The following is a 21,687-nucleotide window of genomic DNA, read 5'->3' as shown; positions in this document are numbered from 1 at the left end:
ATGCCTACAATATAACCTGTAAAAAAAAAAGGGTTCGTGTTTGCATGTATTTTACACGGAAAAAGAGAAAGAAAGAAAGAAAAATGAAGGAAAAGAGCAAAAAAAACGTCATGTCTAAACAATTCACATACCCACTTCTGCTTCAAAATGTAAAGTATTTGTTGACTCCAATCTGTAAGAGAAAAGAATGAAGACAACACAGAACAGAAAAAAACAAAACAAAAATATTACATGTATAATACATACAATGAAAGATAGACAATACTATACTGTAGTACACATGGCATGCCTACAATGCGACCTTTAAAAAAGATGGTTCATGTTTGCAAGTATTTCACACTGAAAAAAAAGAACGAAAGACAGAAAAAGGGGTAGAAAAATGAAGAAAAAAAAAAAAAAACATGTTGACACAGTTCACATACCCAACTCTGCTTGAAAAGGAGAAGTACTTGACTATCCAAATCTGTAAGGCAACAGAGTGAAGACAACGCAGAACAGAACCAACTAACATGCATAAAAAATTTACATTAATGGAGACAAAATAATACACATATCTTGCTAACACGGAGACCTGTAAAGAAAACATGGCTAACTTTTGCATGTATTTTGCACTAAAGAAGAGAATGAAAGTGAGAAAGAGGGAAAGAAAGATGAAGAAGGAAGTAAACAATTAATGTCTGAACTGTTCACATACCCAACTCTGCTTCAAAACGTAAAGTACTTGATGATCCTAATCTGTAAGAAAACAGAATGAAGAAAGCACAGAACAGAAAAAACAATCTAACGTGCATGAATAAATACAAAGACAGATATCATATGGCATGCCTACGATGAGACCTGTAAAAAAACATAGCTAAATTTGTATGCATTTTACACTGAAGAAGACAATGAAAGAGAGAAGAGAGGAAGAAAGATGAAGGTAGAGAAAAACGATCATGTCTAAACTGTTCACATACCCAAATCATCTTCAAAACGAAAAGAACTTGTTCCCCATCTGTAAGAGAAACAAATGGAGAAAACAGAACAGAACAAACCATCTCACATACATTAATACATACAACAACAGATATACAACAGTACACATGGCATGCTAAAAAGGTGACCTGTACATAAACACATACAATAGCAGATATAAAACTGTACACATTAAATGCTAAAAAGGTGACATTTAACAAAAATGGCTAACATTTTTTCTTATGTATTGCAAGATATGAATAGTATTCAAAACATTTCCCACACTCAGTACATGAATACGGCATTTCAACAGTGTGAGTTACCTCATCTCTGAGAAGGTTTGCGTTGATTCCAAAACATTTCCCACACTCAGCACATGAATTGGGCTTCTAACCGGTGTAAGATATGTGATGTCTCTCAGGATGCAATTCATGTACAAAATGATCCCAATCTGTAAGAGAACACAATCAAGACAAAACAGAAAAAGAACAAGAATCTGACATGTAAAAATACATACAATTACAGATATACAATACTACATATGGCATGCCTACAATATAACCTGTAAAAAAAATGGTTTGTGTTTGCATGTATTTTACACTGAAAAAGAGAAAGAAAGAAAGAAAAATGAATGAAAAGAGCAAAAAAACGTCATGTCTAAACAATTCACATACCCACTTCTGCTTCAAAATGTAAAGTATTTGTTGACTCCAATCTGTAAGAGAAAAGAATGAAGACAACACAGAACAGAAAAAAAACAAAACAAAAATATTACATGTATAATACATACAATGAAAGATAGACAATACTATACTGTAGTACACATGGCATGCCTACAATGTGACCTTTAAAAAAGATGTTTCATGTTTGCAAGTATTTCACACTGAAAAAAAAGAACGAAAGACAGAAAAAGGGGTAGAAAGATGAAGAAAAAAAAACAAAAAACATGTTGACACAGTTCACATACCCAACTCTGCTTGAAAAGGAGAAGTACTTGACTATCCAAATCTGTAAGGCAACAGAGTGAAGACAACACAGAACAGAACCAACTAACATGCATAAAAAATTTACATTAACGGAGACAAAATAATACACATATCTTGCTAACACGGAGACCTGTAAAGAAAACATGGCTAACTTTTGCATGTATTTTGCACTAAAGAAGAGAATGAAAGTGAGAAAGAGGGAAAGAAAGATGAAGAAGGAAGTAAAAAATTAATGTCTGAACTGTTCACATACCCAACTCTGCTTCAAAACGTAAAGTACTTGATGATCCTAATCTGTAAGAAAACAGAATGAAGAAAGCACCGAACAGAAAAAACAATCTAACGTGCATGAATAAATACAAAGACAGATATCATATGGCATGCCTACGATGAGACCTGTAAAAAAACATAGCTAAATTTGTATGCATTTTACACTGAAGAAGACAATGAAAGAGAGAAGAGAGGAAGAAAGATGAAGGTAGAGAAAAACGATCATGTCTAAACTGTTCACATACCCAAATCATCTTCAAAACGAAAAGTACTTGTTCCCCATCTGTAAGAGAAACAAATGGAGAAAACAGAACAGAACAAACCATCTCACATGCATTAATACATACAACAACAGATATACAACAGTACACATGGCATGCTAAAAAGGTGACCTGTACATAAACACATACAATAGCAGATATAAAACTGTACACATTAAATGCTAAAAAGGTGACATTTAAAAAAAATGGCTAACATTTTTTCTTATGTATTGCAAGATATGAATTGTATTCAAAACATTTCCCACACTCAGTACATGAATACGGCATTTCAACAGTGTGAGTTACCTCATCTCTGAGAAGGTTTGCGTTGATTCCAAAACATTTCCCACACTCAGCACATGAATTGGGCTTCTAACCGGTGTAAGATATGTGATGTCTCTCAGGATGCAATTCATGTACAAAATGATCCCAATCTGTAAGAGAACACAATCAAGACAAAACAGAAAAAGAACAAGAATCTGACATGTAAAAATACATACAATTACAGATATACAATACTACATATGGCATGCCTACAATATAACCTGTAAAAAAAAAAGGGTTCGTGTTTGCATGTATTTTACACTGAAAAAGAGAAAGAAAGAAAGAAAAATGAAGGAAAAGAGCAAAAAAACGTCATGTCTAAACAATTCACATACCCACTTCTGCTTCAAAATGTAAAGTATTTGTTGACTCCAATCTGTAAGAGAAAAGAATGAAGACAACACAGAACAGAAAAAAAACAAAACAAAAATATTACATGTATAATACATACAATGAAAGATAGACAATACTATACTGTAGTACACATGGCATGCCTACAATGTGACCTTTAAAAAAGATGGTTCATGTTTGCAAGTATTTCACACTGAAAAAAAAGAACGAAAGACAGAAAAAGGGGTAGAAAGATGAAGAAAAAAAAAAAAAAACATGTTGACACAGTTCACATACCCAACTCTGCTTGAAAAGGAGAAGTACTTGACTATCCAAATCTGTAAGACAACAGAGTGAAGACAACACAGAACAGAACCAACTAACATGCATAAAAAATTTACATTAACAGAGACAAAATAATACACATATCTTGCTAACACGGAGACCTGTAAAGAAAACATGGCTAACTTTTGCATGTATTTTGCACTAAAGAAGAGAATGAAAGTGAGAAAGAGGGAAAGAAAGATGAAGAAGGAAGTAAAAAATTAATGTCTGAACTGTTCACATACCCAACTCTGCTTCAAAACGTAAAGTACTTGATGATCCCAATCTGTAAGAAAACAGAATGAAAAATGCACAGAACAGAAAAAACAATCTACCATGCATGAATAAATACAAAGACAGATATCATATGGCATGCCTACGATGAGACCTGTAAAAAAACATAGCTAAATTTGTATGCATTTTACACTGAAGAAGACAATGAAAGAGAGAAGAGAGGAAGAAAGATGAAGGTAGAGAAAAACGATCATGTTTAAACTGTTCACATACCCAAATCATCTTCAAAACGAAAAGTACTTGTTCCCCATCTGTAAGAGAAAAAAATGGAGAAAACAGAACAGAACAAACCATCTCACATACATTAATACATACAACAACAGATATACAACAGTACACATGGCATGCTAAAAAGGTGACCTGTACATAAACACATACAATAGCAGATATAAAACTGTACACATTAAATGCTAAAAAGGTGACATTTAAAAAAAATGGCTAACATTTTTTCTTATGTATTGCAAGATATGAATTGTATTCAAAACATTTCCCACACTCAGTACATGAATACGGCATTTCAACAGTGTGAGTTACCTCATCTCTGAGAAGGTTGGCGTTGATTCCAAGACATTTCCCACACTCAGCACATGAATTGGGCTTCTAACCGGTGTAAGATATGTGATGTCTCTCAGGATGCAATTCATGTACAAAATGATCCCAATCTGTAAGAGAACACAATCAAGACAAAACAGAAAAAGAACAAGAATCTGACATGTAAAAATACATACAATTACAGATATACAATACTACATATGGCATGCCTACAATATAACCTGTAAAAAAAAAAGGGTTCGTGTATGCATGTATTTTACACTGAAAAAGAGAAAGAAAGAAAGAAAGACAGAAAAATGAAGGAAAAGAGCAAAAAAAGTCATGTCTAAACAATTCACATACCCACTTCTGCTTCAAAATGTAAAGTATTTGTTGACTCCAATCTGTAAGAGAAAAGAATGAAGACAACACAGAACAGAAAAAAAACAAAACAAAAATATTACATGTATAATACATACAATGAAAGATAGACAATACTATACTGTAGTACACATGGCATGCCTACAATGTGACCTTTAAAAAAGATGGTTCATGTTTGCAAGTATTTCACACTGAAAAAAAAGAACGAAAGACAGAAAAAGGGGTAGAAAGATGAAGAAAAAAAACAAAAAACATGTTGACACAGTTCACATACCCAACTCTGCTTGAAAAGGAGAAGTACTTGACGATCCAAATCTGTAAGACAACAGAATAAAGACAACACAGGACAGAACCAACTAACATGCATAAAAAATTTACATTAACAGGGACAAAATAATACACATATCTTGCTAACACGGAGACCTGTAAAGAAAACATGGCTAACTTTTGCATGTATTTTGCACTAAAGAAGAGAATGAAAGTGAGAAAGAGGGAAAGAAAGATGAAGAAGGAAGTAAAAAATTAATGTCTGAACTGTTCACATACCCAACTCTGCTTCAAAACGTAAAGTACTTGATGATCCCAATCTGTAAGAAAACAGTATGAAGAAAGCACAGAACAGAAAAAACAATCTAACGTGCATGAATAAATACAAAGACAGATATCATATGGCATGCCTACGATGAGACCTGTAAAAAAACATAGCTAAATGTGTATGCATTTTACACTGAAGAAGACAATGAAAGAGAGAAGAGAGGAAGAAAGATGAAGGTAGAGAAAAACGATCATGTCTAAACTGTTCACATACCCAAATCATCTTCAAAAAGAAAAGTACTTGTTCCCCATCTGTAAGAGAAAAAAATGGAGAAAACAGAACAGAACAAACCATCTCACATGCATTAATACATACAACAACAGATATACAACAGTACACATGGCATGCTAAAAAGGTGACCTGTACATAAACACGTACAATAGCAGATATAAAACTGTACACATTAAATGCTAAAAAGGCGACATTTAAAAAAAATGGCTAACATTTTTTCTTATGTATTGCAAGATATGAATTGTATTCAAAACATTTCCCACACTCAGTACATGAATACGGCATTTCAACAGTGTGAGTTACCTCATCTCTGAGAAGGTTTGCGTTGATTCCAAAACATTTCCCACACTCAGGACATGAATTGGGCTTCTAACCGGTGTAAGATATGTGATGTCTCTCAGGATGCAATTCATGTACAAAATGATCCCAATCTGTAAGAGAACACAATCAAGACAAGACAGAAAAAGAACAAGAATCTGACATGTAAAAATACATACAATTACAGATATACAATACTACATATGGCATGCCTACAATATAACCTGTAAAAAAAATGGTTTGTGTTTGCATGTATTTTACACTGAAAAAGAGAAAGAAAGAAAGAAAAATGAATGAAAAGAGCAAAAAAACGTCATGTCTAAACAATTCACATACCCACTTCTGCTTCAAAATGTAAAGTATTTGTTGACTCCAATCTGTAAGAGAAAAGAATGAAGACAACACAGAACAGAAAAAAAACAAAACAAAAATATTACATGTATAATACATACAATGAAAGATAGACAATACTATACTGTAGTACACATGGCATGCCTACAATGTGACCTTTAAAAAAGATGTTTCATGTTTGCAAGTATTTCACACTGAAAAAAAAGAACGAAAGACAGAAAAAGGGGTAGAAAGATGAAGAAAAAAAAACAAAAAACATGTTGACACAGTTCACATACCCAACTCTGCTTGAAAAGGAGAAGTACTTGACTATCCAAATCTGTAAGGCAACAGAGTGAAGACAACACAGAACAGAACCAACTAACATGCATAAAAAATTTACATTAACGGAGACAAAATAATACACATATCTTGCTAACACGGAGACCTGTAAAGAAAACATGGCTAACTTTTGCATGTATTTTGCACTAAAGAAGAGAATGAAAGTGAGAAAGAGGGAAAGAAAGATGAAGAAGGAAGTAAAAAATTAATGTCTGAACTGTTCACATACCCAACTCTGCTTCAAAACGTAAAGTACTTGATGATCCTAATCTGTAAGAAAACAGAATGAAGAAAGCACCGAACAGAAAAAACAATCTAACGTGCATGAATAAATACAAAGACAGATATCATATGGCATGCCTACGATGAGACCTGTAAAAAAACATAGCTAAATTTGTATGCATTTTACACTGAAGAAGACAATGAAAGAGAGAAGAGAGGAAGAAAGATGAAGGTAGAGAAAAACGATCATGTCTAAACTGTTCACATACCCAAATCATCTTCAAAACGAAAAGTACTTGTTCCCCATCTGTAAGAGAAACAAATGGAGAAAACAGAACAGAACAAACCATCTCACATGCATTAATACATACAACAACAGATATACAACAGTACACATGGCATGCTAAAAAGGTGACCTGTACATAAACACATACAATAGCAGATATAAAACTGTACACATTAAATGCTAAAAAGGTGACATTTAACAAAAATGGCTAACATTTTTTCTTATGTATTGCAAGATATGAATAGTATTCAAAACATTTCCCACACTCAGTACATGAATACGGCATTTCAACAGTGTGAGTTACCTCATCTCTGAGAAGGTTTGCGTTGATTCCAAAACATTTCCCACACTCAGCACATGAATTGGGCTTCTAACCGGTGTAAGATATGTGATGTCTCTCAGGATGCAATTCATGTACAAAATGATCCCAATCTGTAAGAGAACACAATCAAGACAAAACAGAAAAAGAACAAGAATCTGACATGTAAAAATACATACAATTACAGATATACAATACTACATATGGCATGCCTACAATATAACCTGTAAAAAAAATGGTTTGTGTTTGCATGTATTTTACACTGAAAAAGAGAAAGAAAGAAAGAAAGAAAGAAAGAAAGAAAGAAAGAAAGAAAGAAAGAAAGAAAGAAAGAAAGAAAGAAAGAAAGAAAGAAAGAAAGAAAGAAAAATGAAGGAAAAGAGCAAAAAAACGTCATGTCTAAACAATTCACATACCCACTTCTGCTTCAAAATGTAAAGTATTTGTTGACTCCAATCTGTAAGAGAAAAGAATGAAGACAACACAGAACAGAAAAAAAACAAAACAAAAATATTACATGTATAATACATACAATGAAAGATAGACAATACTATACTGTAGTACACATGGCATGCCTACAATGTGACCTTTAAAAAAGATGGTTCATGTTTGCAAGTATTTCACACTGAAAAAAAAGAACGAAAGACAGAAAAAGGGGTAGAAAGATGAAGAAAAAAAAACAAAAAACATGTTGACACAGTTCACATACCCAACTCTGCTTGAAAAGGAGAAGTACTTGACGATCCAAATCTGTAAGACAACAGAGTGAATACAACACAGAACAGAACCAACTAACATGCATAAAAAATTTACATTAACAGAGACAAAATAATACACATATCTTGCTAACACGGAGACCTGTAAAGAAAACATGGCTAACTTTTGCATGTAGTTTGCACTAAAGAAGAGAATGAAAGTGAGAAAGAGGGAAAGAAAGATGAAGAAGGAAGTAAAAAATTAATGTCTGAACTGTTCACATACCCAACTCTGCTTCAAAACGTAAAGTACTTGATGATCCCAATCTGTAAGAAAACAGAATGAAGAAAGCACAGAACAGAAAAAACAATCTACCATGCATGAATAAATACAAAGACAGATATCATATGGCATGCCTACGATGAGACCTGTAAAAAAACATAGCTAAATTTGTATGCATTTTACACTGAAGAAGACAATGAAAGAGAGAAGAGAGGAAGAAAGATGAAGGTAGAGAAAAACGATCATGTCTAAACTGTTCACATACCCAAATCATCTTCAAAACGAAAAGTACTTGTTCCCCATCTGTAAGAGAAAAAAATGGAGAAAACAGAACAGAACAAACCATCTCACATACATTAATACATACAACAACAGATATACAACAGTACACATGGCATGCTAAAAAGGTGACCTGTACATAAACACATACAATAGCAGATATAAAACTGTACACATTAAATGCTAAAAAGGTGACATTTAAAAAAAATGGCTAACATTTTTTCTTATGTATTGCAAGATATGAATTGTATTCAAAACATTTCCCACACTCAGTACATGAATACGGCATTTCAACAGTGTGAGTTACCTCATCTCTGAGAAGGTTGGCGTTGATTCCAAGACATTTCCCACACTCAGCACATGAATTGGGCTTCTAACCGGTGTAAGATATGTGATGTCTCTCAGGATGCAATTCATGTACAAAATGATCCCAATCTGTAAGAGAACACAATCAAGACAAAACAGAAAAAGAACAAGAATCTGACATGTAAAAATACATACAATTACAGATATACAATACTACATATGGCATGCCTACAATATAACCTGTAAAAAAAAAAGGGTTCGTGTATGCATGTATTTTACACTGAAAAAGAGAAAGAAAGAAAGAAAGACAGAAAAATGAAGGAAAAGAGCAAAAAAAGTAATGTCTAAACAATTCACATACCCACTTCTGCTTCAAAATGTAAAGTATTTGTTGACTCCAATCTGTAAGAGAAAAGAATGAAGACAACACAGAACAGAAAAAAAAAAAAAAAAAATATTACATGTATAATACATACAATGAAAGATAGACAATACTATACTGTAGTACACATGGTATGCCTACAATGTGACCTTTAAAAAAGATGGTTCATGTTTGCAAGTATTTCACACTGAAAAAAAAGAACGAAAGACAGAAAAAGGGGTAGAAAGATGAAGAAAAAAAACAAAAAACATGTTGACACAGTTCACATACCCAACTCTGCTTGAAAAGGAGAAGTACTTGACGATCCAAATCTGTAAGACAACAGAATAAAGACAACACAGGACAGAACCAACTAACATGCATAAAAAATTTACATTAACAGGGACAAAATAATACACATATCTTGCTAACACGGAGACCTGTAAAGAAAACATGGCTAACTTTTGCATGTATTTTGCACTAAAGAAGAGAATGAAAGTGAGAAAGAGGGAAAGAAAGATGAAGAAGGAAGTAAAAAATTAATGTCTGAACTGTTCACATACCCAACTCTGCTTCAAAACGTAAAGTACTTGATGATCCCAATCTGTAAGAAAACAGAATGAAGAAAGCACAGAACAGAAAAGACAATCTAACGTGCATGAATCAATACAAAGACAGATATCATATGGCATGCCTACGATGAGACCTGTAAAAAAACATAGCTAAATGTGTATGCATTTTACACTGAAGAAGACAATGAAAGAGAGAAGAGAGGAGGAAAGATGAAGGTAGAGAATAACGATCATGTCTAAACTGTTCACATACCCAAATCATCTTCAAAAAGAAAAGTACTTGTTCCCCATCTGTAAGAGAAAAAAATGGAGAAAACAGAACAGAACAAACCATCTCACATGCATTAATACATACAACAACAGATATACAACAGTACACATGGCATGCTAAAAAGGTGACCTGTACATAAACACGTACAATAGCAGATATAAAACTGTACACATTAAATGCTAAAAAGGCGACATTTAAAAAAAATGGCTAACATTTTTTCTTATGTATTGCAAGATATGAATTGTATTCAAAACATTTCCCACACTCAGTACATGAATACGGCATTTCAACAGTGTGAGTTACCTCATCTCTGAGAAGGTTTGCGTTGATTCCAAAACATTTCCCACACTCAGGACATGAATTGGGCTTCTAACCGGTGTAAGATATGTGATGTCTCTCAGGATGCAATTCATGTACAAAATGATCCCAATCTGTAAGAGAACACAATCAAGACAAGACAGAAAAAGAACAAGAATCTGACATGTAAAAATACATACAATTACAGATATACAATACTACATATGGCATGCCTACAATATAACCTGTAAAAAAAAAGGGTTCGTGTTTGCATGTATTTTACACGGAAAAAGAGAAAGAAAGAAAGAAAAATGAAGGAAAAGAGCAAAAAAAACGTCATGTCTAAACAATTCACATACCCACTTCTGCTTCAAAATGTAAAGTATTTGTTGACTCCAATCTGTAAGAGAAAAGAATGAAGACAACACAGAACAGAAAAAAACAAAACAAAAATATTACATGTATAATACATACAATGAAAGATAGACAATACTATACTGTAGTACACATGGCATGCCTACAATGCGACCTTTAAAAAAGATGGTTCATGTTTGCAAGTATTTCACACTGAAAAAAAAGAACGAAAGACAGAAAAAGGGGTAGAAAGATGAAGAAAAAAAAACAAAAAACATGTTGACACAGTTCACATACCCAACTCTGCTTGAAAAGGAGAAGTACTTGACTATCCAAATCTGTAAGGCAACAGAGTGAAGACAACGCAGAACAGAACCAACTAACATGCATAAAAAATGTACATTAACGGAGACAAAATAATACACATATCTTGCTAACACGGAGACCTGTAAAGAAAACATGGCTAACTTTTGCATGTATTTTGCACTAAAGAAGAGAATGAAAGTGAGAAAGAGGGAAAGAAAGATGAAGAAGGAAGTAAACAATGAATGTCTGAACTGTTCACATACCCAACTCTGCTTCAAAACGTAAAGTACTTGATGATCCTAATCTGTAAGAAAACAGAATGAAGAAAGCACAGAACAGAAAAAACAATCTAACGTGCATGAATAAATACAAAGACAGATATCATATGGCATGCCTACGATGAGACCTGTAAAAAAACATAGCTAAATTTGTATGCATTTTACACTGAAGAAGACAATGAAAGAGAGAAGAGAGGAAGAAAGATGAAGGTAGAGAAAAACGATCATGTCTAAACTGTTCACATACCCAAATCATCTTCAAAACGAAAAGTACTTGTTCCCCATCTGTAAGAGAAAAAAATGGAGAAAACAGAACAGAACAAACCATCTCACATGCATTAATACATACAACAACAGATATACAACAGTACACATGGCATGCTAAAAAGGTGAACTGTACATAAACACATACAATAGCAGATATAAAACTGTACACATTAAATGCTAAAAAGGTGACATTTAAAAAAAATGGCTAACATTTTTTCTTATGTATTGCAAGATATGAATTGTATTCAAAACATTTCCCACACTCAGTACATGAATACGGCATTTCAACAGTGTGAGTTACCTCATCTCTGAGAAGGTTTGCGTTGATTCCAAAACATTTCCCACACTCAGCACATGAATTGGGCTTCTAACCGGTGTAAGATATGTGATGTCTCTCAGGATGCAATTCATGTACAAAATGATCGCAATCTGTAAGAGAACACAATCAAGACAAAACAGAAAAAGAACAAGAATCTGACATGTAAAAATACATACAATTACAGATATACAATACTACATATGGCATGCCTACAATATAACCTGTAAAAAAAATGGTTCGTGTTTGCATGTATTTTACACTGAAAAAGAGAAAGAAAGATAGAAAGAAAGAAAAATGAAGGAAAAGAGCAAAAAAACGTCATGTCTAAACAATTCACATACCCACTTCTGCTTCAAAATGTAAAGTATTTGTTGACTCCAATCTGTAAGAGAAAAGAATGAAGACAACACAGAACAGAAAAAAAAACAAAACAAAAATATTACATGTATAATACATACAATGAAAGATAGACAATACTATACTGTAGTACACATGGCATGCCTACAATGTGACCTTTAAAAAAGATGGTTCATGTTTGCAAGTATTTCACACTGAAAAAAAAAAACGAAAGACAGAAAAAGGGGTAGAAAGATGAAGAAAAAAAAAACAAAAAACATGTTGACACAGTTCACATACCCAACTCTGCTTGAAAAGGAGAAGTACTTGACTATCCAAATCTGTAAGACAACAGAGTGAAGACAACACAGAACAGAACCAACTAACATGCATAAAAAATTTACATTAACAGAGACAAAATAATACACATATCTTGCTAACACGGAGACCTGTAAAGAAAACATGGCTAACTTTTGCATGTATTTTGCACTAAAGAAGAGAATTAAAGTGAGAAAAAGGGAAAGAAAGATGAAGAAGGAAGTAAAAAATTAATGTCTGAACTGTTCACATACCCAACTCTGCTTCAAAACGTAAAGTACTTGATGATCCCAATCTGTAAGAAAACAGAATGAAGAAAGCACAGAACAGAAAAAACAATCTACCGTGCATGAATAAATACAAAGACAGATATCATATGGCATGCCTACGATGAGACCTGTAAAAAAACATAGCTAAATTTGTATGCATTTTACACTGAAGAAGACAATGAAAGAGAGAAGAGAGGAAGAAAGATGAAGGTAGAGAAAAACGATCATGTTTAAACTGTTCACATACCCAAATCATCTTCAAAACGAAAAGTACTTGTTCCCCATCTGTAAGAGAAAAAAATGGAGAAAACAGAACAGAACAAGCCATCTCACATGCATTAATACATACAACAACAGATATACAACAGTACACATGGCATGCTAAAAAGGTGACCTGTACATAAACACATACAATAGCAGATATAAAACTGTACACATTAAATGCTAAAAAGGTGACATTTAAAAAAAAATGGCTAACATTTTTTCTTATGTATTGCAAGATATGAATTGTATTCAAAACATTTCCCACACTCAGTACATGAATACGGCATTTCAACAGTGTGAGTTACCTCATCTCTGAGAAGGTTGGCGTTGATTCCAAGACATTTCCCACACTCAGCACATGAATTGGGCTTCTAACCGGTGTAAGATATGTGATGTCTCTCAGGATGCAATTCATGTACAAAATGATCCCAATCTGTAAGAGAACACAATCAAGACAAAACAGAAAAAGAACAAGAATCTGACATGTAAAAATACATACAATTACAGATATACAATACTACATATGGCATGCCTACAATATAACCTGTAAAAAAAAAAGGGTTCGTGTATGCATGTATTTTACACTGAAAAAGAGAAAGAAAGAAAGAAAGACAGAAAAATGAAGGAAAAGAGCAAAAAAAGTAATGTCTAAACAATTCACATACCCACTTCTGCTTCAAAATGTAAAGTATTTGTTGACTCCAATCTGTAAGAGAAAAGAATGAAGACAACACAGAACAGAAAAAAAACAAAACAAAAATATTACATGTATAATACATACAATGAAAGATAGACAATACTATACTGTAGTACACATGGCATGCCTACAATGTGACCTTTAAAAAAGATGGTTCATGTTTGCAAGTATTTCACACTGAAAAAAAAGAACGAAAGACAGAAAAAGGGGTAGAAAGATGAAGAAAAAAAAACAAAAAACATGTTGACACAGTTCACATACCCAACTCTGCTTGAAAAGGAGAAGTACTTGACGATCCAAATCTGTAAGACAACAGAATAAAGACAACACAGGACAGAACCAACTAACATGCATAAAAAATTTACATTAACAGGGACAAAATAATACACATATCTTGCTAACACGGAGACCTGTAAAGAAAACATGGCTAACTTTTGCATGTATTTTGCACTAAAGAAGAGAATGAAAGTGAGAAAGAGGGAAAGAAAGATGAAGAAGGAAGTAAAAAATTAATGTCTGAACTGTTCACATACCCAACTCTGCTTCAAAACGTAAAGTACTTGATGATCCCAATCTGTAAGAAAACAGAATGAAGAAAGCACCGAACAGAAAAGACAATGTAACGTGCATGAATCAATACAAAGACAGATATCATATGGCATGCCTACGATGAGACCTGTAAAAAAACATAGCTAAATGTGTATGCATTTTACACTGAAGAAGACAATGAAAGAGAGAAGAGAGGAGGAAAGATGAAGGTAGAGAAAAACGATCATGTCTAAACTGTTCACATACCCAAATCATCTTCAAAAAGAAAAGTACTTGTTCCCCATCTGTAAGAGAAAAAAATGGAGAAAACAGAACAGAACAAACCATCTCACATGCATTAATACATACAACAACAGATATACAACAGTACACATGGCATGCTAAAAAGGTGACCTGTACATAAACACGTACAATAGCAGATATAAAACTGTACACATTAAATGCTAAAAAGGCGACATTTAAAAAAAATGGCTAACATTTTTTCTTATGTATTGCAAGATATGAATTGTATTCAAAACATTTCCCACACTCAGTACATGAATACGGCATTTCAACAGTGTGAGTTACCTCATCTCTGAGAAGGTTTGCGTTGATTCCAAAACATTTCCCACACTCAGGACATGAATTGGGCTTCTAACCGGTGTAAGATATGTGATGTCTCTCAGGATGCAATTCATGTACAAAATGATCCCAATCTGTAAGAGAACACAATCAAGACAAGACAGAAAAAGAACAAGAATCTGACATGTAAAAATACATACAATTACAGATATACAATACTACATATGGCATGCCTACAATATAACCTGTAAAAAAAAAAGGGTTCGTGTTTGCATGTATTTTACACGGAAAAAGAGAAAGAAAGAAAGAAAAATGAAGGAAAAGAGCAAAAAAAACGTCATGTCTAAACAATTCACATACCCACTTCTGCTTCAAAATGTAAAGTATTTGTTGACTCCAATCTGTAAGAGAAAAGAATGAAGACAACACAGAACAGAAAAAAACAAAACAAAAATATTACATGTATAATACATACAATGAAAGATAGACAATACTATACTGTAGTACACATGGCATGCCTACAATGTGACCTTTAAAAAAGATGGTTCATGTTTGCAAGTATTTCACACTGAAAAAAAAAAACGAAAGACAGAAAAAGGGGTAGAAAGATGAAGAAAAAAAAAACAAAAAACATGTTGACACAGTTCACATACCCAACTCTGCTTGAAAAGGAGAAGTACTTGACTATCCAAATCTGTAAGACAACAGAGTGAAGACAACACAGAACAGAACCAACTAACATGCATAAAAAATTTACATTAACAGAGACAAAATAATACACATATCTTGCTAACACGGAGACCTGTAAAGAAAACATGGCTAACTTTTGCATGTATTTTGCACTAAAGAAGAGAATGAAAGTGAGAAAGAGGGAAAGAAAGATGAAGAAGGAAGTAAAAAATTAATGTCTGAACTGTTCACATACCCAACTCTGCTTCAAAACGTAAAGTACTTGATGATCCCAATCTGTAAGAAAACAGAATGAAGAAAGCACAGAACAGAAAAAACAATCTACCGTGCATGAATAAATACAAAGACAGATATCATATGGCATGCCTACGATGAGACCTGTAAAAAAACATAGCTAAATTTGTATGCATTTTACACTGAAGAAGACAATGAAAGAGAGAAGAGAGGAAGAAAGATGAAGGTAGAGAAAAACGATCATGTTTAAACTGTTCACATACCCAAATCATCTTCAAAACGAAAAGTACTTGTTCCCCATCTGTAAGAGAAAAAAATGGAGAAAACAGAACAGAACAAGCCATCTCACATGCATTAATACATACAACAACAGATATACAACAGTACACATGGCATGCTAAAAAGGTGACCTGTACATAAACACATACAATAGCAGATATAAAACTGTACACATTAAATGCTAAAAAGGTGACATTTAAAAAAAATGGCTAACATTTTTTCTTATGTATTGCAAGATATGAATTGTATTCAAAACATTTCCCACACTCAGTACATGAATACGGCATTTCAACAGTGTGAGTTACCTCATCTCTGAAAAGGTTGGCGTTGATTCCAAAACATTTCCCACACTCAGCACATGAATTGGGCTTCTAACCGGTGTAAGATATGTGATGTCTCTCAGGATGCAATTCATGTACAAAATGATCCCAATCTGTAAGAGAACACAATCAAGACAAGACAGAAAAAGAACAAGAATCTGACATGTAAAAATACATACAATTACAGATATACAATACTACATATGGCATGCCTACAATATAACCTGTAAAAAAAAGGGTTCGTGTTTGCATGTATTTTACACGGAAAAAGAGAAAGAAAGAAAGAAAAATGACGGAAAAGAGCAAAAAAACGTCATGTCTAAACAATTCACATACCCACTTCTGCTTCAAAATGTAAAGTATTTGTTGACTCCAATCTGTAAGAGAAAAGAATGAAGACAACACAGAACAGAAAAAAAACAAAACAAAAATATTACATGTATAATACATACAATGAAAGATAGACAATACTATACTGTAGTACACATGGCATGCCTACAATGTGACCTTTAAAAAAGATGGTTCATTTTTGCAAGTATTTCACACTGAAAAAAAAGAACGAAAGACAGAAAAAGGGGTAGAAAGATGAAGTAAAAAAAACAAAAAACATGTTGACACAGTTCACATACCCAACTCTGTTCGAAAAGGAGAAGTACTTGACGATCCAAATCTGTAAGACAACAGAATGAAGACAACACAGAACAGAACCAACTAACATGCATAAAAAAATTACATTAACAGGGACAAAATAATACACATATCTTGCTAGCACGGAGACCTGTAAAGAAAACATGGATAACTTTTGCATGTATTTTGCACTAAAGAATAGAATGAAAGTGAGAAAGAGGGAAAGAAAGATGAAGAAGGAAGTAAAAAATTAATGTCTGAACTGTTCACATACCCAACTCTGCTTCAAAACGTAAAGTACTTGATGATCCTAATCTATAAGAAAACAGAATGAAGAAAGCACAGAACAGAAAAAACAATCTAACGTGCATGAATAAATACAAAGACAGATATCATATGGCATGCCTACGATGAGACCTGTAAAAAAACATAGCTAAATTTGTATGCATTTTACACTGAAGAAGACAATGAAAGAGAGAAGAGAGGAAGAAAGATGAAGGTAGAGAAAAACGATCATGTCTAAACTGTTCACATACCCAAATCATCTTCAAAATGAAAAGTACTTGTTCCCCATCTGTAAGAGAAAAAAATGGAGAAAACAGAACAGAACAAACCATCTCACATGCATTAATACATACAACAACAGATATACAACAGTACACATGGCATGCTAAAAAGGTGACCTGTACATAAACACATACAATAGCAGATATAAAACTGTACACATTAAATGCTAAAAAGGCGACATTTAAAAAAAAAATGGCTAACATTTTTTCTTATGTATTGCAAGATATGAATTGTATTCAAAACATTTCCCACACTCAGTACATGAATACGGCATTTCAACAGTGTGAGTTACCTCATCTCTGAGAAGGTTTGTGTTGATTCCAAAACATTTCCCACACTCAGGACATGAATTGGGCTTCTAACCGGTGTAAGATATGTGATGTCTCTCAGGATGCAATTCATGTACAAAATGATCCCAATCTGTAAGAGAACACAATCAAGACAAAACAGAAAAAGAACAAGAATCTGACATGTAAAAATACATACAATTACAGATATACAATACTACATATGGCATGCCTACAATATAACCTGTAAAAAAAATGGTTCGTGTTTGCATGTATTTTACACTGAAAAAGAGAAAGAAAGAAAGAAAGAAAAATGAAGGAAAAGAGCAAAAAAACGTCATGTCTAAACAATTCACATACCCACTTCTGCTTCAAAATGTAAAGTATTTGTTGACTCCAATCTGTAAGAGAAAAGAATGAAGACAACACAGAACAGAAAAAAAACAAAACAAAAATATTACATGCATAATACATACAATGAAAGATAGACAATACTATACTGTAGTACACATGGCATGCCTACAATGTGACCTTTAAAAAAGATGGTTCGTGTTTGCAAGTATTTCACACTGAAAAAAAAGAACGAAAGACAGAAAAAGGGGTAGAAAGATGAAGAAAAAAAACCAAAAAACATGTTGACACAGTTCACATACCCAACTCTGCTTGAAAAGGAGAAGTACTTGACGATCCAAATCTGTAAGACAACAGAGTGAAGAACACACAGAACAGAACCAACTAACATGCATAAAAAATTTACATTAACAGAGACAAAATAATACACATATCTTGCTAACACGGAGACCTGTAAAGAAAACATGGCTAACTTTTGCATGTATTTTGCACTAAAGAAGAGAATGAAAGTGAGAAAGAGGGAAAGAAAGATGAAGAAGGAAGTAAAAAATTAATGTCTGAACTGTTCACATACCCAACTCTGCTTCAAAACGTAAAGTACTTGATGATCCTAATCTGTAAGAAAACAGAATGAAGAAAGCACAGAACAGAAAAAACAATCTAACGTGCATGAATAAATACAAAGACAGATATCATATGGCATGCCTACGATGAGACCTGTAAAAAAACATAGCTAAATTTGTATGCATTTTACACTGAAGAAGACAATGAAAGAGAGAAGAGAGGAAGAAAGATGAAGGTAGAGAAAAACGATCATGTCTAAACTGTTCACATACCCAAATCATCTTCAAAACGAAAAGTACTTGTTCCCCATCTGTAAGAGAAACAAATGGAGAAAACAGAACAGAACAAACCATCTCACATGCATTAATACATACAACAACAGATATACAACAGTACACATGGCATGCTAAAAAGGTGACCTGTACATAAACACATACAATAGCAGATATAAAACTGTACACATTAAATGCTAAAAAGGTGACATTTAACAAAAATGGCTAACATTTTTTCTTATGTATTGCAAGATATGAATAGTATTCAAAACATTTCCCACACTCAGTACATGAATACGGCATTTCAACAGTGTGAGTTACCTCATCTCTGAGAAGGTTTGCGTTGATTCCAAAACATTTCCCACACTCAGCACATGAATTGGGCTTCTAACCGGTGTAAGATATGTGATGTCTCTCAGGATGCAATTCATGTACAAAATGATCCCAATCTGTAAGAGAACACAATCAAGACAAAACAGAAAAAGAACAAGAATCTGACATGTAAAAATACATACAATTACAGATATACAATACTACATATGGCATGCCTACAATATAACCTGTAAAAAAATGGTTCGTGTTTGCATGTATTTTACACTGAAAAAGAGAAAGAAAGAAAGAAAGAAAGAAAAATGACGGAAAAGAGCAAAAAAACGTCATGTCTAAACAATTCACATACCCACTTCTGCTTCAAAATGTAAAGTATTTGTTGACTCCAATCTGTAAGAGAAAAGAATGAAGACAACACAGAACAGAAAAAAAACAAAACAAAAATATTACATGTATAATACATACAATGAAAGATAGACAATACTATACTGTAGTACACATGGCATGCCTACAATGTGACCTTTAAAAAAGATGGTTCATTTTTGCAAGTATTTCACACTGAAAAAAAAGAACGAAAGACAGAAAAAGGGGTAGAAAGATGAAGTAAAAAAAACAAAAAACATGTTGACACAGTTCACATACCCAACTCTGTTCGAAAAGGAGAAGTACTTGACGATCCAAATCTGTAAGACAACAGAATGAAGACAACACAGAACAGAACCAACTAACATGCATAAAAAAATTACATTAACAGGGACAAAATAATACACATATCTTGCTAGCACGGAGACCTGTAAAGAAAACATGGATAACTTTTGCATGTATTTTGCACTAAAGAATAGAATGAAAGTGAGAAAGAGGGAAAGAAAGATGAAGAAGGAAGTAAAAAATTAATGTCTGAACTGTTCACATACCCAACTCTGCTTCAAAACGTAAAGTACTTGATGATCCTAATCTATAAGAAAACAGAATGAAGAAAGCACAGAACAGAAAAAACAATCTAACGTGCATGAATAAATACAGAGACAGATATCATATGGCATGCCTACGATGAGACCTGTAAAAAAAACATAGCTAAATTTGTATGCATTTTACACTGAAGAAGACAATGAAAGAGAGAAGAGAGGAAGAAAGATGAAGGTAGAGAAAAACGATCATGTCTAAACTGTTCACATACCCAAATCATCTTCAAAATGAAAAGTACTTGTTCCCCATCTGTAAGAGAAAAAAATGGAGAAAACAGAACAGAACAAACCATCTCACATGCATTAATACATACAACAACAGATATACAACAGTACACATGGCATGCTAAAAAGGTGACCTGTACATAAACACATACAATAGCAGATATAAAACTGTACACATTAAATGCTAAAAAGGCGACATTTAAAAAAAAAATGGCTAACATTTTTTCTTATGTATTGCAAGATATGAATTGTATTCAAAACATTTCCCACACTCAGTACATGAATACGGCATTTCAACAGTGTGAGTTACCTCATCTCTGAGAAGGTTTGTGTTGATTCCAAAACATTTCCCACACTCAGGACATGAATTGGGCTTCTAACCGGTGTAAGATATGTGATGTCTCTCAGGATGCAATTCATGTACAAAATGATCCCAATCTGTAAGAGAACACAATCAAGACAAAACAGAAAAAGAACAAGAATCTGACATGTAAAAATACATACAATTACAGATATACAATACTACATATGGCATGCCTACAATATAACCTGTAAAAAAAATGGTTCGTGTTTGCATGTATTTTACACTGAAAAAGAGAAAGAAAGAAAGAAAGAAAAATGAAGGAAAAGAGCAAAAAAACGTCATGTCTAAACAATTCACATACCCACTTCTGCTTCAAAATGTAAAGTATTTGTTGACTCCAATCTGTAAGAGAAAAGAATGAAGACAACACAGAACAGAAAAAAAACAAAACAAAAATATTACATGCATAATACATACAATGAAAGATAGACAATACTATACTGTAGTACACATGGCATGCCTACAATGTGACCTTTAAAAAAGATGGTTCGTGTTTGCAAGTATTTCACACTGAAAAAAAAGAACGAAAGACAGAAAAAGGGGTAGAAAGATGAAGAAAAAAAACCAAAAAACATGTTGACACAGTTCACATACCCAACTCTGCTTGAAAAGGAGAAGTACTTGACGATCCAAATCTGTAAGACAACAGAGTGAAGAACACACAGAACAGAACCAACTAACATGCATAAAAAATTTACATTAACAGAGACAAAATAATACACATATCTTGCTA

The sequence above is a fragment of the Hyperolius riggenbachi genome, chromosome 4, assembly GCF_040937935.1.
Source record: "Hyperolius riggenbachi isolate aHypRig1 chromosome 4, aHypRig1.pri, whole genome shotgun sequence".
NCBI classification, from domain to species: Eukaryota; Metazoa; Chordata; class Amphibia; order Anura; family Hyperoliidae; genus Hyperolius; species Hyperolius riggenbachi.
The sequence above is the reverse complement of the archived record's forward strand: the minus strand, read 5'-3'. Positions refer to the sequence as shown.